The 15,401-nt window shown below is 38.2% G+C and overlaps 1 protein-coding gene across 3 annotated transcripts in view; it reads left to right on the top strand.

The window, feature by feature from the left end:
- The window catches only part of CELF2 (CUGBP Elav-like family member 2), a 789,986-nt gene that overhangs the window by 28,704 nt on the left and 745,881 nt on the right, over positions 1 to 15,401 (top strand). The gene's annotated exons all lie outside the window — the stretch shown is intronic.

The following is a 15,401-nucleotide window of genomic DNA, read 5'->3' as shown; positions in this document are numbered from 1 at the left end:
CAATTTTTTCATCAAAATCCCCTTCACGTAACCCACGCTCTGCAGAACGTGAATAATGAAGAAAAGTCTTAATTCAACTGATTAAGAACAACACCTAAGCTCTATAAAGCACCCTTCTTACAAAGAGTCCAGATATGTTAGTCCTGTCAGATTCTTTATCCAGAGTGACAAACGGCCCTAGGATTTCAGAATTTTGATTAGAACAGTGTAGGTATACTTAGAGCATTCTGAGAATCCTCACCACTGATCGTTTAAAAATTAGACACATTTTTCAATGTCAGCTTAGTCTAACATTTACTGTTTTGACAGTGCCCAGTCATATTGTATTTTTCGTGTTTCTTTATTCATTTGATAATTCATGTTGTCTAATCACTTCCATTAGGACCTCCCAAATATTCACACAATTCAATGAGTATACAGCATACATTAGAAATGCCCTCAATTTCATTAAATTTTGATTTTATAAAAATCACATTTTATAAGCCAGTCAAGTAAAAATAACAACTACAGTTAAAGATCATCATCTAGGCATGGGAGACCAAAACTTTCTGCCAATTTTTTGGCAATGCTTGGGATTTTTAATATTCTGAAGGAATTTTATCAGGAAGTAGTCCATGAATTATTTGAGAACAATTTGTGCTAATGCATTTTTCTATGGCTTGTCCTTAAAAACAAAATGTGGGGAAACTCAGCAAAATGGCAAGATTTCAGGAGCAAAGTTGGCAATTTCAATTAAATAACCTCATGATTCTATAATCTCAGCAGGACAACTTTTTTCCATTCATTTTCCTTAGTTAAAAAAATTTGAATCTATCTGAGTATATCCCAGACTTGGGGGGAGGATGTGGCATATTTATATTTATGTATACATTGGACACTTGCCATTATTTAGAAGGAACACTCATGTTTTTAACTGTCTGGTACAGAGACTCAGGTGCCAGGGAGGAGGGCACCGTGCTCCATGGAATGATTAACATCTTATAAACCCTTCTTAGTTATCTGACAAATCACATTTGATGATTCTTACAATAAAATTCTCTGGCACCTCATGGGGAAAATCACTTCTGCCATATTATCAAAAAATGAAAACTATTAGAACACTTGAATTTAAATAAATTGCTCATCATCTCTTAGGCTGATGTCCATTTGATATTAAGACATGAATGACACAAGCCTTTTGACTTGCCTAATTACCGGAGAGTAGAGTAGGTCAATTTTGCCTAAATTAGAAACAATGCCATCATTAAAAGACATGGGGCATGCCGGCCTGGTGGTGCAGTGGTTAAGTCCGCACATCTGCTTTGGTGGCCCGAGGTTCGCCAGTTCAGATCCCAGGTGCAGACCTACGCACCACTCGGCAAGCCATGCTGTGGCAGACGTCCCACATATAAAGTAGAGGGAGATGGGCACAGATGTTAGTGCAGGGCCAGTCTTCCTTAGCGAAAAAGAGGAGGATTGGTGGCAGATGTTAGCTCAGGGCTAATCTTCCACACAAAAATAAATAAATAAAAAATTAAAAAAGATATGGGGGGGGGAAACTACAGTTGGAAATTGTGGTTTTAAGACTTGCAAAATCGCCATGAGCAAAAATCATTTTTATCCTTTATCACATGACATCTGCCAGTTGTTCTATAATATAATAGGACTGTTTTCTGAAAAATATCCTTGTTTACACCAGAAAGTTTTCCTATGGGTTACTTTTTTGGACTTCATTCAGCCAAACACACTAATGGGTATTTACCATGGATTCGAACCTGTCTTGGATGATTTGGGATAAGAAAATTATTTTTAAAGAAATGAAAGTAACTTCCCTGTCATTGTAGAGATTGTCATCTATAATCTATCTACCCAGGGAACATGGGAAGCATATACATTATCTACCAGGGAGCATATACACAATAACTTGGAAATTATTCATACACACGCACATTAATGTTAAAAAAAAAAAAAAAAAGCACACGTATTGCGTGGCATAAAGAGGAGGAAGAGAAAGGAAAGGACTTAGGAGTATGTGGGCAGGTTACAAATTTGAGCGAGGCTCTGGGCTGAGAAAGGTCACCTCTTTCTCATCTCTGAATCCTAGGAGGTAAATAGGCGTGCCATCGTGGGGAAACCAAGAAGCAGGAATGAACACAACTTGCCCAAGGAAATTAATGAGGAAAGGGAGCGAAGATAAACCGGGATACAAATGGAAGAGTCTTAGACCCTGAGATATTTCAGTTCCAAAAGATGACCTCTCAAACTGAAAATGAGTAGGTCACAGAAAATACAGTATTAGTTGGGCAGACGGTATGAAGTTTTCAAAAAATTAGCCATTATTTGCTCCCTGGTGACTATTGTAAGAAAATCAATACTACTATTTAAATGTCTGTAGGGGACAGGCTAAAGAAAACTTAAATCTCATCACAGCCAGAAAACTGCTTGATTCTTCCTTCTCTAAGGCAGTTTATCTCCCAAGGTCAAGGTTAAAGAAACTTGTTTGGCAAGGCTTCCCTGGCCCAGCAAACAAATGCATCTAGGTACTTCAATCCAGCCCCTTTCACTAACATTAAAATCTATTCAAAGTATTTTATTCAGTATGTTTCAAAACCTTCATCCAGACACATTCAATAAATGCGGAATTGTCTTGCACAGAAATTATACTTGTTTGCATGGCATATCCATTCTGAAATATGACTAAATGAGGTTTCCAGCAGTGTCTGCACTAGAAATAGTTTTGAATTCGTATGGTGCTCTCCTAATCTTGTTCTTCAACATCTTCAGGAAGATAATCTTCATTGTAATCACTCTTAAAGACGTGTGCTGACGGACCCGTGTTGCCCGGAATATGGGTGACAACTGGACTGTATGTCTAATCTTTGGATTTTCTCTGCTGAACTGCAAGAAATCCATTTCCTCAGACTGTTTATGTTGATTTTCTTACTTTCATGATGGAGTATTTGTGAATCCTTTTGGAATGTGAATTCCTATCTCTAATCTCTGAAAGAAAAGTGTGTTTTACATTCACACACAAAACCAGTGTGTTCTTTTTGCTTGGTTAATAGGTAATTCAGTTAGGCCACAAAGATAAAAGTGATTGAACTAGCTGGGCTGTCCTCGAACTACCTCATTCTTATTTGAAAAACATGTGTACCTTTCATGGCTCTTGCTTTGTCCACCATTTCTCAAGTACAACTTAATGATTTTTTTTAATGTTTCTGTTGCATATAAGCCCATATGATCATCTTTTCATAAACGTATACACAGGATCGGTTTCTTCAAGTCTTCCTTCCTTCCTTGCATTCTCCCACCCACCCTTTCCTTCTCCTTTCCTTGTCCCCTTCTCTCACCCTTCCTCTCACTTCTTATGCTATTCTGTTCTCCATCCCTTCCCAGGTTAACTCATTTAGCAACTGAGGATTTATTCTTTCCTTAATTTTCCCCCATGGCAGGGACCGGTTATTGGTGATGCCATTATGGACATAACTTCATTAAGCACTAGATGGCACATCTCTAAAAATCTATGCAACTCATCATCGGTCCTCATCCATGAAGGGCCAGCTTTAGTTCACATCTTCCTCATCTCTGAGCTGGTTACACAACAGCCTAATTCCAGCCTTGCTGCCTCTCATCCATTCCCCACGCAGCAGGCAGGCAGTGAGCTCTCTAAACCCAACGGATCAATCTCTCACTAGCTTAAAATCCTTTAAAAATCAAACCTCATTTGGCCATGTAAAATTGTGCAGCTGCCGTGGGAAACAGCGTGGTATTTCCTCAAAAAATTAAACATAGAATTACCATATCATCCAGCAATTCCACTTCTGAGTATATATCTGAAGGAAATAAAATCACTATCTTGAAGAGATATCTGTATTCCCATGTTCATTGCAGAATTATTCACAAAAGCCAGAAGGAAGATGTAACCCAAGTGTCCATCGACAGAAGAATGGATGAACAAAATGTGCTATATACATACAAGGAATATTAGCCACTCTTAAAAAGAAAGGAAATTATGACACGTGCTACAACGTGGATGGATCTTGAAGACATTGGGCTAAATGAAATGTCAGTAACAAAGGATAAATATTATATGATTCCATTTGCATGAAGTACCTAGAGTAGTCAAATTCATAGAGACAAGAAAGTAGAATGGTGGTGCCAGGGGCTAGGATAAGGGACAAATGGAGAGTTATTGTTTAATAAGTACAGAGTTTCAGTTTTGCAAGATGAAAAAAGTTTTGGAGATGGATGGTGGTGATGGTTGCACAACCATGTGAATGTATTTAATGCCATCAAACTGTACACTTACAAATGGTTATAATGGTAAATTTTATGTTAGGTATATTTTACCGCAATAAAATAAATCAAACCTCACAGCCTTTAGCATGACGCCCAAATTCCTTAATAAGCCATCAGCTACTCTGGACCCCCATTCCTCCAAGTCCTATTCATGGTGCTCCTTCTACCTAGAAAGTACTACTTTGCCAACCTGCCTCTGACCTTTGCCTAACAATCCAAAGCAGCATATATTGCTGTCTTCTTAGGAACTCAGTGGTTCTTTGTTCTCACGGGCCCTATGGCATTACTACAGCAAAATCTCTGAGCAGTTTATGATAATATCTCCCCCAAGAGAAGGAGAACGCCTCAAAGCAGAGCAGCCTTTGCCTGGCACAGAGCCGATGCTTCCCAAACATTGAATTAATGCATGAATTTCAGTCCTGTACCATGTAGACCATTCTGTTAGAATCACTCTATGTCCAATTAACTATTTATCCTTTAAAGGGATAAAAAAGTAGCTGTCACAGAATAAATGGAGCAGGATTTTGAAATATTGAAATTAAGAATGTTTTCCTTTAAAGTTGAATTGGGTTGGTATAAGCACTTCCGTTCCTAACAACATATGGATGTTTTCTTTTGGCAGATTTTGTTACTGGTGAGTAAAATATTAAGAGTGAGTAATCCAGCATCTTTGACCATTAACAGTCAAAGAAATGGGCATTCTGATATACCACAGTACATTCCAAGTTCTCTTAAAATTGGGGCCAGTCACTTTCCAATAACTCATCTTATAAATCAGAAGATTGATACACAGAAAATCCGATAGATTTGTTCTAATTTACATGAAAAGAAAGCTGTTGGTATATGATTGTGAGACTTGACATTTTCTTCTTCAGCCCATTATTTTATATATATGCCAAACTTCTCACCATGATATTCTATAGTAAAGTTGTTCTCATAAACACTTAATTAATCAATGAGAGTTTGTTGGACACCTTTTCTGCATTCCACCCTGTACTTGACCCTGGAGAGAGGAGGGAGGGGTACATAAAATACGTAAAGAATAGTCTTAGAACAATCCATGTTCTGAAAGATTTATCATCTAAATGTCACAATCACTATCAAAGGCATCTATGAAAAGCATAATATGATTAAACTCTGGTCTTTTGGTAGCCCAGACAAACACTAACATTGGTCTATACATACAACAAAATATAAATTTAGCTGCACAACAATAGAGAAAATCAAGCTAGGGTGGATTAGAATACCATCTGCTTGAATGATTTTAAGTTAATATTAGACTACAAGCAATCAAGGATTACATTCAAAGTCTATCTTACCCCATTAAAAAATGTATCCCTTTGTAAATAATAAAATAAAAAACAAACTTCATGTTATTTCGGGAACACTAGATAGCAATGAGCCATGTTAGTAAACAGCTGTGTGGTTTTAAGGCTGTATACTGAACAGAAAATTATCCTTTCCACTTGTATCTCAAAATATCCCCTTAACTGAGAACTCGTACGGAACTTAAGGTTATAAAGCAGATATTATCTGTTGAGGACCTCACAGGTGCCTTGAGAACCATTCACATTTTTTAATGCCTGTCCCCTGTGCTTGAGCGAGAGCAGCGTCCACAGACAATGAGAATTGCTCCATGGAGTGCTTCCTGCTCTCTCTCCTTCCTTTAAAAAAAAAAAATCAAAATTTCTGGCAGAGGAAATAGTTTTCTGCTTCTATCTGACAATAGTATAATTAAAATGACTCTGGCCTTTTTTTTGCTCAATGTTTAAAACACTGTGGACCACATGAGAAAGAGTGAAGGACTTGGGCATTTCTATTTGCTGTGTTCTGCAGGGATCCTTCTGTCCCAGCCAAGCAAGCTCACTAGTGATTATCCTTGGTCTACCTTCTGAGGACTGTAGGTATTCCCTCCTTATATCCACATGTGCCGGGAAACAGCGGACATGATTTCACTGAAATAAAACTTTCAGTTTATTTATTTCTATTTAGTAGAGTGATGTTTCAACCTGTTGGAAATATTTACTTGTTACTCATTTTTATTGAGGTAACATTGGTTTATAATATTATAGAAATTTCAAGTGTACCTCATTAAGTTAGAAATCTGTGTGGACCAGATCATGTTCACCCCACAAAGTCTAATTACCATCTATCCCCATACACATGTGCCCTTTTACCACTTTTGCCCCTCCACCCCTTCTGGTAACTACCAATCTGTTCTCTATATCTATGCGTTTGTTTGTTGTTGTTTTTATCTTCCACATATGAGTGAAATCATATGGTATTTGGCTTTCTCCGACTTATTTCACGTGGCATAAGACCCTCAAGATCCATCCATGTTGTTGCAAATAGCAAGGTTTCATCTTTTTTATAGCTGAATAATATTCCATTGTGTATGTATACTACATCTTCTTTATCCATTCGTCCCTTGATGGGCACTTACGTTGTTTCCAAGTCTTGGCTATTGTGAACAATGCTGCAATGTACATAGGGGTGCATATAGCTTTTCAAATGAATGTTTTTGTGTTCTTTGGATAAATATCCAGAAGTGGAATAGCTGGATCGTGTGGTAGTTCTTTTCTTAATTTTTTGAGAAATCGCCATACTGTTTTCCATAATGTAAATAGTAACGTATTAATCACTTACTAAAAATAGCAACATTTAATAACAATAATAACATATTGATCACTTAGTTTGTGCCAGACTTTGTACTAATTTCTTACATGCATTGCTTCATTCAATCCTTGAAAAAACCCTGCAAGGTGGGTTTTGCCCATATCTCCAATTTACAGCTAAGGAAACTGAGGCTTCAAGACGTTAAGTTACTTGCCCAAAGCCTCACAGCTAGTAAGCAGAAGACCTTGCAGGGATTCAAACTCATGTCTGCTCAGTTCCAAGTCCTGAATTCTCCGTTTTTCTATGTCAAGTGAGTTTGCTTCATTTATTTGGTAAATATATTTGAAAGACTTTCTGTAAGCCTTTTCTTAGCTATCTCTCACATCTGTTTACTTATTTCCATGCATATCACCCCTTGTTTAGAAGCTACATTAATCTCTTGCCTACGCTACAACTATAGTCTCCTACATCGTCTCCTCTTAGCTGCGTCCCTGATCTTCATAACTTGAAGCCCATAAGTCTGCCTGGTTGCTCTTGATGCCATCTCTGTTCTCACCTAACCTTCACATTCTCAGAGCCCTAGCACAGGACGTGGAATACAGTGGGTGCTCAACAAATGTTGGTGAATGCATGCATGGATGGACATATGGAAGGAAGGATGGATGAATACAAACATGAACAATGTATGGTTATTGGCTCTAAGCAGGTTACCAGACGAAAGGAAAGAGGACATATATGCTTATTCCTATAACCCAAGATAGAAATAGAGGTCTTCATGATAAACAATACTGAAATTGTCTCTGTATGAAACCATCTGTTCCTTGTTCCTCTTGCCCTGCAGGATCTAGAGTGTGTGACACCTCTAATTGCAGTCAGAGGCCTGGGATAAGTACAGGAAGGAAGGCTGGGTGACTGTGACTGTGCATTGGAGGCAGGGTCCAATGGCAAAGGGAAGGGAGATGGTAGAAGGAAGGAACAAGAAAAGGAATGTAATCAAGAAGAGAGAAAAGCAGCAAGGAGAAACTCTTGGGACATAAGTACATTTATGAAGCACAGGAAGAAAAGAAGAGACAAGAATGGAGAGGACACAACAAAGGGACAGAGAGACGGAAATGGAGAGACACAAGGACAGAGAAAATAATCATTTATTCAGTTCATAGAAAAATGTTTACTGCAAGTCTACTATGTGCCAGGCACTAGTCTAGGTGCTGAAACACAGCAATGAAAAAGAAGAAGATAAAAGTATCTCCCCATTGAACTTATAGCCTAGCAGAAGAAGAAGATCCTAAATAAAATGGTGAAATCAAATATATATTACATGAAACACTGAAAAGTGCTACTGATAAAAAAATAAAGCAGGAATGGGAGAGATGAAGTCACATGGATGAGGGTTTTCAGCTTCTAAATGGGTGGTGGGGGAAGAAGGTACCTGCTGAGTTCTGACCGACTGAGGGAGTCGGTCACGGTGCTCTCTATGGAAGAGCATTTCAGACAGAAGGAACCAACGGTGTGTATGAGGCCTTGAAGCAGGAGTCTGCTCGGCATGATGTGGAGGAGCAAGGAGGTGGTGTGGATGGATCAGAGTGAAGGACGATGGAATAAAGATGGGAGGGAGCCAATGGCGCAAGCGGTTGTGAGGACTGGTCTTACTCTAAGTGACGCAGGGAGCTGTTGGAGGGTATTGACCTGCCTTACAATTTAACATAATCACTCTGGAGGTTCCGTTGAGAATAAACAGATGAAGGGCAAGGGCAGAAGCAAAGAGATGAAAAAGGAGACTCGGGTATACTGCAGTATCCAGGCAAGAGGTGAAGGTGGCATGCATGTGGGTGGTGATGATGGAGGTGGTAACAGGCGCTCAAACTCTAGATACATTTTGAGAAAAAGCAAGCAGGGTTTGTGTATGGACCAACGTGAGGTGGGGGAGAAAGAGCAGTTGAGGATTCCTCAGAGTTGTCGTCCTGAGCCCGTAGAAGACTGGAGCCAATATTAACTGAAATGGGGAAAGCTGCAGAAGGAGCGGGTTTGTGGTAGAATCAGCAGCTCAGCTGTGGACATGTTAAGTTTGAAATGCCGATGACCTCTCCAAAGGCAGATTTTAATGAGACAGTTAGCAGCCCCAGATTAAGGAGAACCAGGGGAGGGCAGCATTCATGAAATCGGGGGAGGAGAGTGACGAAAGGAAGGAGGTGGGTGCTCAGGCCCAAAGCCACAAATTGGATCACGGTGGTGAAACTGGGCCAAGCCTCTTGGATTTGATTAAGAGAACAAATCTGAGCTCAGTTACTAGGGCTAGAACTCTGACTGCCGGTGGTTGAGAAGAGAGTAAGAGGTGAGGAAGAAAGCACAGCATAAGGAGACTACAGTTAGGTGAAAGGGATGAGATAAATATAATGCATAATGCCTTCTAAGTTCACGAGATGATGGCTTTTTGGCGAGGGTTATTTTGCAGAGTAAAATTAAGCTTTGCCTTCCTCTACCCTCTTTCTCGTCATGGAGCTAATAGCTAACATAGGGGGGCACTGCTGGAAAACGCCGTGTAACAGAAAGCTGTGCAAGTGAGAGCATTAAATCCACAAAAAATTAGTAGGTAGGGATTTGCAGCTAAAATTTGACTAACTCATTTCATTAAAAAGGACGTTTACAAACAAAATAATATAACACAATTAATGGTCTCATTTAAAAATTTACTCACAAATTAGTAAAGGACCACAGGGAGGTGAGAAAGAGTTGGAGACAGAAGAAAGGGTAGGGCAAGTATGCACTTTGGCATTTTTCTAGCCCTGCCTCATTCTCCTTCACTAAAATCCAGAGGGGAGTCAAAGAGAAGCCATATTTTCCCGTCTCTGCTCCTTACCAACCACCACCCCAAATGGAACAACTGGATCTTCCCCAAGCATTCTACCAATAGGAGAGTAATTTATTTTTGTTTCTTTTAAAATATAAGACATCAGAAGGAACGTTAAACTTACTGGTAATTTACACCTGATTATTTACCACTATGATGACTTGGCTTCGTAGCTAGGATTGGCAGGCTAAGTTGGGGCAACAGTGTGAAGAAGGGAAAAATGGTAATCAGGGTCTTTTAAAGGGAAACAGGCTGGGATGATGCTGTGCAGAAACAGAGATTCCTGAACCATTCATGGTGATATCAACCACCAGGAACTATAAGCAGGCCAAGAGATAGATGTATGTGGAGGTAAGGCAAAGTCAGTCTTTTTACTTTCGCTAAGTGTGGGCTACATGAAACATGAGGGAGAAATACAATCTCGCCATGTAAACTAGAACGGGGAACCACACTGCAATAACATTACATGAGTCATGGGAACTAAACCCTGTAAATTGAAGCTTCTGACTGTCTCAAGTCTCATTTGGGCAGCACGTAATAATCATGTGACATTTAGGGGTAGGATCCATGTTACTTTGTTTCCTGGAGCATTATTACTTCCTGCATTCACTTAGTTTTTTATCATTTAATTGAACTTTTCTTTTAGAGGTCAGTGTAGATTCGCATATAGTTGTAGGAAATGATACAAAGAGATCCCATGTTTCCTTCACTTGGTTTCCATTAATTGGTAACTGTTAATCTGTTCTCCATTTCTATAATTGCATCATTTTTTAAAAACTTATATAAATGGAATCACACAGTATGCAACCTTTTGGGATTTTTTTTTCACCAGCATAATTCTCTGGAGATTCTTCCAGGTTGTTGCATCTATCAAGAGTTCATCCCTTTTCATTGCTGAATATTATTCCATGCTATGTACCAAACTGTACCATGGTTTGTTTAACCATTCACACACTGAAGAACATCTGGGTTGTCTCCAGTTTGGGATTATTATGAATAAAGCTTCTATAAAAATTTCTGTACATGTGTTTTGTGGACTTAGTCTTCATCTCTCTGTGATAAATACCTGGCAGTGCAATTGCAGGTCATATGGTATTTACACGCTTAGTTTCTTAAAGAAATAACCTAACTTTTCCAGATCGGCGGCACCATTTTACATTCCCACCAGCAATGTCTTAGTGATTCAGTTCCTTTGCATCCTTGCCAACATCTGTTTTTGAAACTACTTTTTTCTTTTAATCATTCTGATGGGTGGGCAGTGATATCCCCTTGTGGTTTTAATTTGCATTTTCTTATTGGTTAATAAGGTTGAACACCTTTTCGTGTGCTGTTTTGACATCCCCATATCCTTTCCTGTGGAATGTCTCTTCACGTTTTCCTCCCACTTTAAAATTTTTGGATTTTTCAGTTGTCTCTTTTACTGTTGACTTGTGAGAGATCTTTATATACTCCAGTTGCTAGTCCTTTGTTGGATATGTGGTTTGCAAAGGTTTTTTGCCATACCGTAGCTTCTTTTCTCATTTTCTCACCAGGATCTTTTACAGAACAAAACTTTGTAATTTTGATACAGTTTAATGTATCGGTCTTTCCTTTCATGGATTACGCTTTTGGTCTAAAGTCGTAAGAATTCTCTGCCTAACCCTAGATCCTGAAGACGTTCTCCTATATTTTTCTCAAGTTAAGGTTCATTTTTTTTGCCTGTGGATGTCCAGTTGCTCTAACACAACTTGTTGAAAAAATCTTTTCTCCATTTGCTTCTTTGTCCAATATCAATTGGGCGTATTTGTGTGGGTCTATTTCTGGGTTCTCTATTCTGTTCCATTGACCTATGTGCCTATTCCTCCACCAATATCGCATAGTCTTGATTTCCACAGCTATGCAATACATTGTAATCAGAATGATTCCTCTCACTGATTCTTTTTCAGAATTGTTTCAATTATTCTGTTTATCTTTCTACATACACTGTAGAATAGTGTTGCCTTTATATACAAAAAACAAATGAACAGGGGCCGGCCTGGTGGCACAGCAGTTAAGTGCACACGTTCTGCTTCTCAGCGGCCTGGGGTTCGCCAATTTGGATCCCAGGTGCGGACATGGCACCGCTTGACAAGCCATGCTGTGGTAGGTGTCCCACATATAAAGTAGAGGAAGATGGGCATGGATGTTAGCTCAGGGCCAGCCTTCCTCAGCAAAAAGAGGAGGATTGGCAGCAGTTAGCTCAGGGCTAATCTTCCTCAAAACAAACAAACAAACAAAAACCTGTGGTTTGATAGGAATTGCATTCAACCTGGGGAGAGTTGGCATCTTTACTATGTTGAGTTTTCTAGTCCTTGAACGTAGTATGTCCCTCCATTTATTTAGATCTTCTTTGAATTCTTTCATCAGCGTTGTGCATTTTTCAGCATATAAGCCCTATACATGTTTTGTTAGATCTACATCTAAGTATTTGAAGTGGGGTTTCTTTTGTTTTCTACTTTTGTTTGTTACTAATGGCATTGTGTTTTTAATTTTGTCCCCCCGGGTTTGTTTTTAGTATATACAAATAAAATTGCTTTTTATACATTTATCTTGCATCCTGCAACCTTGCTGAACTCACTAGTTTTTGGGTTTTTTGTTGACTCCTTAGGGTTTTCTGTGTAGACAATCATGTCATCTGCAAATAGGATACTTTTTTTTCTGCTATTTTGATCTGTAGGGCTTTTATTTCCTTTGCTTGCCTTAATGGGCAGGCTAGAATTTCCAGCACTATGTTGAATAAAAATGGAGACACGACATCTTTGCCTTGCTACTGATCTGGGGGGAATGCATTCAGTCTTTAACAGTGAACTATACTGTTTGTTGTAGGCTTTTTGTAATGCTCCTTATCAAGTAAGGAAGTTGCCCTCTATTCCTGTTTGTCCATGAGTTTTTATCATAAATGATTGACAAATGCACTTTCAACATCAGTTGGTATTATCATTTTCTTTTTCTCTTTTGCCTGCTAATATGGTGGATTACATCAACTGATTTTCAAATATTGAACCAGACTTGCATCCCCGGCATGAACTCTACCTGGTCTTGGTGTATGATTGTTCGTATGTATTGGTGAATTCTATTCACTAACATTTTATTAAGGAGTTTTGTGTCTGTATTCATGAGGGATATTGATTTGCATTGTTCTTTTTGTGAACTTTCTTTGTCTGATTTTGATATCATGGTAATACTAGCTTCATGAAAAGAATTGGAAAATGTTACTCCTACTCTGTTTTTTGAAGAAATTGTGTAGAATTTGTGTTAATTATTTTTTACATATTTGGTTCTGATATCAGGGTCCCAAGTCCTCCAGTGAAATCATCTGGGCCTGGAGATTTCTCTTGAGAGTTTTGAAACTATAGATTCATTTCCTTAATAGTTGTAGGAATATTCAAACTATGTCATGTTGGGTGTAGTTTGTGTTTTTTGAGGAAGTGGTCCATTTCATCTCAGTTGTCAAATACATGTGTATAAAGTTGTTTGTAATGTTTCCTTATTGTCCTTTTGATGTCTGCAGAGTCTGTAGTTATGTCCCCTGTTTCATTCCTGATATTGGTAATTTGCATACTCTTTTTTTTCTTTGTCAGTCTTGCTAGATATTGTCAGTTTTATTGATTTTTTTAAAACAAGCTCTATTATTTTTCTGTTTCTTATTTAAATGTTTTATGTTCTTATCATTATTTCCTGCCTTTTGCTTGCTTTGGGTTTATTTTGCTCTGTTATTTCTAGGTTCTTGAGGTGAAAACTTAGATTATAGATTTGAGACTTTCCTTCTTTTCTAATGCATGCATTTAGTGCTATAAATTTCCCTCAGCACTGCTTTAGCTATGTCGCACAAATTGTGATATGTGTATATTAATTACCATTTAATTCAGTATTTTTCTTATTTCCTTTGAGAATTTTTCATGACCTGTGGATTATTTAGAAGTGAGCTGTTTAGTTTCAACATTTTTGACTATTTTTCTGTTATCTTTCTGAAATTGATTCTAGTTTGATTGCATTATAATTAGAGAACACACCTTGTAAAATTTTAATTCTTTCAAGTTTATTGAGATTTGTTTTATCCATAGGATGTGGATTACCTTGGTTTATGTTCTCTGGGTACTTGAAAAGAATTTTTATTCTGCTGTTGTTGGGTAGAATATTTTATAAACGTCTGATAAGTCCTGTTAATCAACAGTGTTGTTGAGTTCTTCTATATCCTTATTGACTTTCTGTCTAGTTCTTCTATCAGAGTCTTCTTATGTTTGTTTTACATATACTATGCAGGGATTACAGCAGGAGAAATAAGGAAAGGTATATCTACTCCATCTATCCAAAAACAGAAGTCAGTATTCACTTATTTTAAAAGAATATTTTACTTATAAGACAATTGTTATACCTCTTGCAACAGTAAAATCAAGAAGAAAAATTTCCTCAGGTTGTCTATATTGGAGTAGTGTAGGAGAGGAAGAATAATTTTCCCTCTACCCTTCTAGGTTCTTAGATGAGATACACTCTGTAATAAAAAGACAGTTACTAGGAGAAAATCAAAGAAGTTTAATAACATGTACACCTCCTGTATACATGGGAGACATCCAGAAAAACTGAATAACTCCTTGAAATGTTTGAAGCCATCACCTTAAATGTCCTCTCCAGCTAAAGACAAAAGAAGATGCTGGGGGTAGCCAGTTATGGGAGGCTATCAGGAAAAGCACAGTAAACAAGGGTATGGTTGTTATGCAGATTTAAGTTACTGTAGTCTCCCCTTATACGCAGAGGATACAGTCCAAGACCCACAGTGGGTACCTAAAATGATGGATAGTACCAAATCTTATATATGCTATGCTTTTTCCTATACAAACATACCTATGATAAAGTTTAATTTGTAAATTAGGTACAGTAAGAGATTAACAACAATAACTTCTCTTTGGTACACCCAACATCACTGCTCTTGCACTTTGGGGACGTGTTAAGTAAAATAAGGGTTACTTGAACACAGTGTGGTAGCCCTACAGTTGATCTGATAACCAAGATGGCTAATAAGTGACTAATGAGCAAGTAGCATTTACAGTGTGGCTGCACTGGGCAAAGGGATGATTCATGTCCCAGACAGGATGGAGCAGGATAGCACAAAATTTCATCACGTTACTCAGAATGACATGCAATTTAAAACCTATGAATTTTTTATCTCTGGAATTTTTCATTTAATATTTTCAGACCCTAGTTGACCATCGGTAACTAAAACTACGGAAAGCAAACCCTTAGATAACAGGGGCCCACAGTACTACCATCTCAATTGATGAGAGGTTCTAGTGATTTAGTCTTCTTCTTCTTGGTACAGAGAGGGAGACACCCTTACAAATTGAAATTTCCCCTGTAAGTGTAATTTCTCTTACAAAAGGATAACTTCTACTTGGTTTTCAGAGGTCCTCCTGTCTCTGCTGTTTTTTAAAAAGAATCAGCCTAAAATAATCCTTAGGCCAAAGACGCGCATTTTGGGGTGGCAAGTTCTACTCCCCTTCAGTAGGAAATCATCACTTCTTTACCCTTGACTCACGTGTTTTTTACTTTTCCTCCAGTTTTCATCTAATTCTCAGAATGCTTATGATGGGTGTGTACATTCATGTGTGTGCATGTGTACATGTATGCATGTGTTTGTGTCTCT

Source organism: Equus caballus, chromosome 29, assembly GCF_041296265.1.
Source record: "Equus caballus isolate H_3958 breed thoroughbred chromosome 29, TB-T2T, whole genome shotgun sequence".
NCBI lineage: Eukaryota > Metazoa > Chordata > Mammalia > Perissodactyla > Equidae > Equus > Equus caballus.
This window is presented reverse-complemented; position numbering and strand designations above follow the sequence as displayed.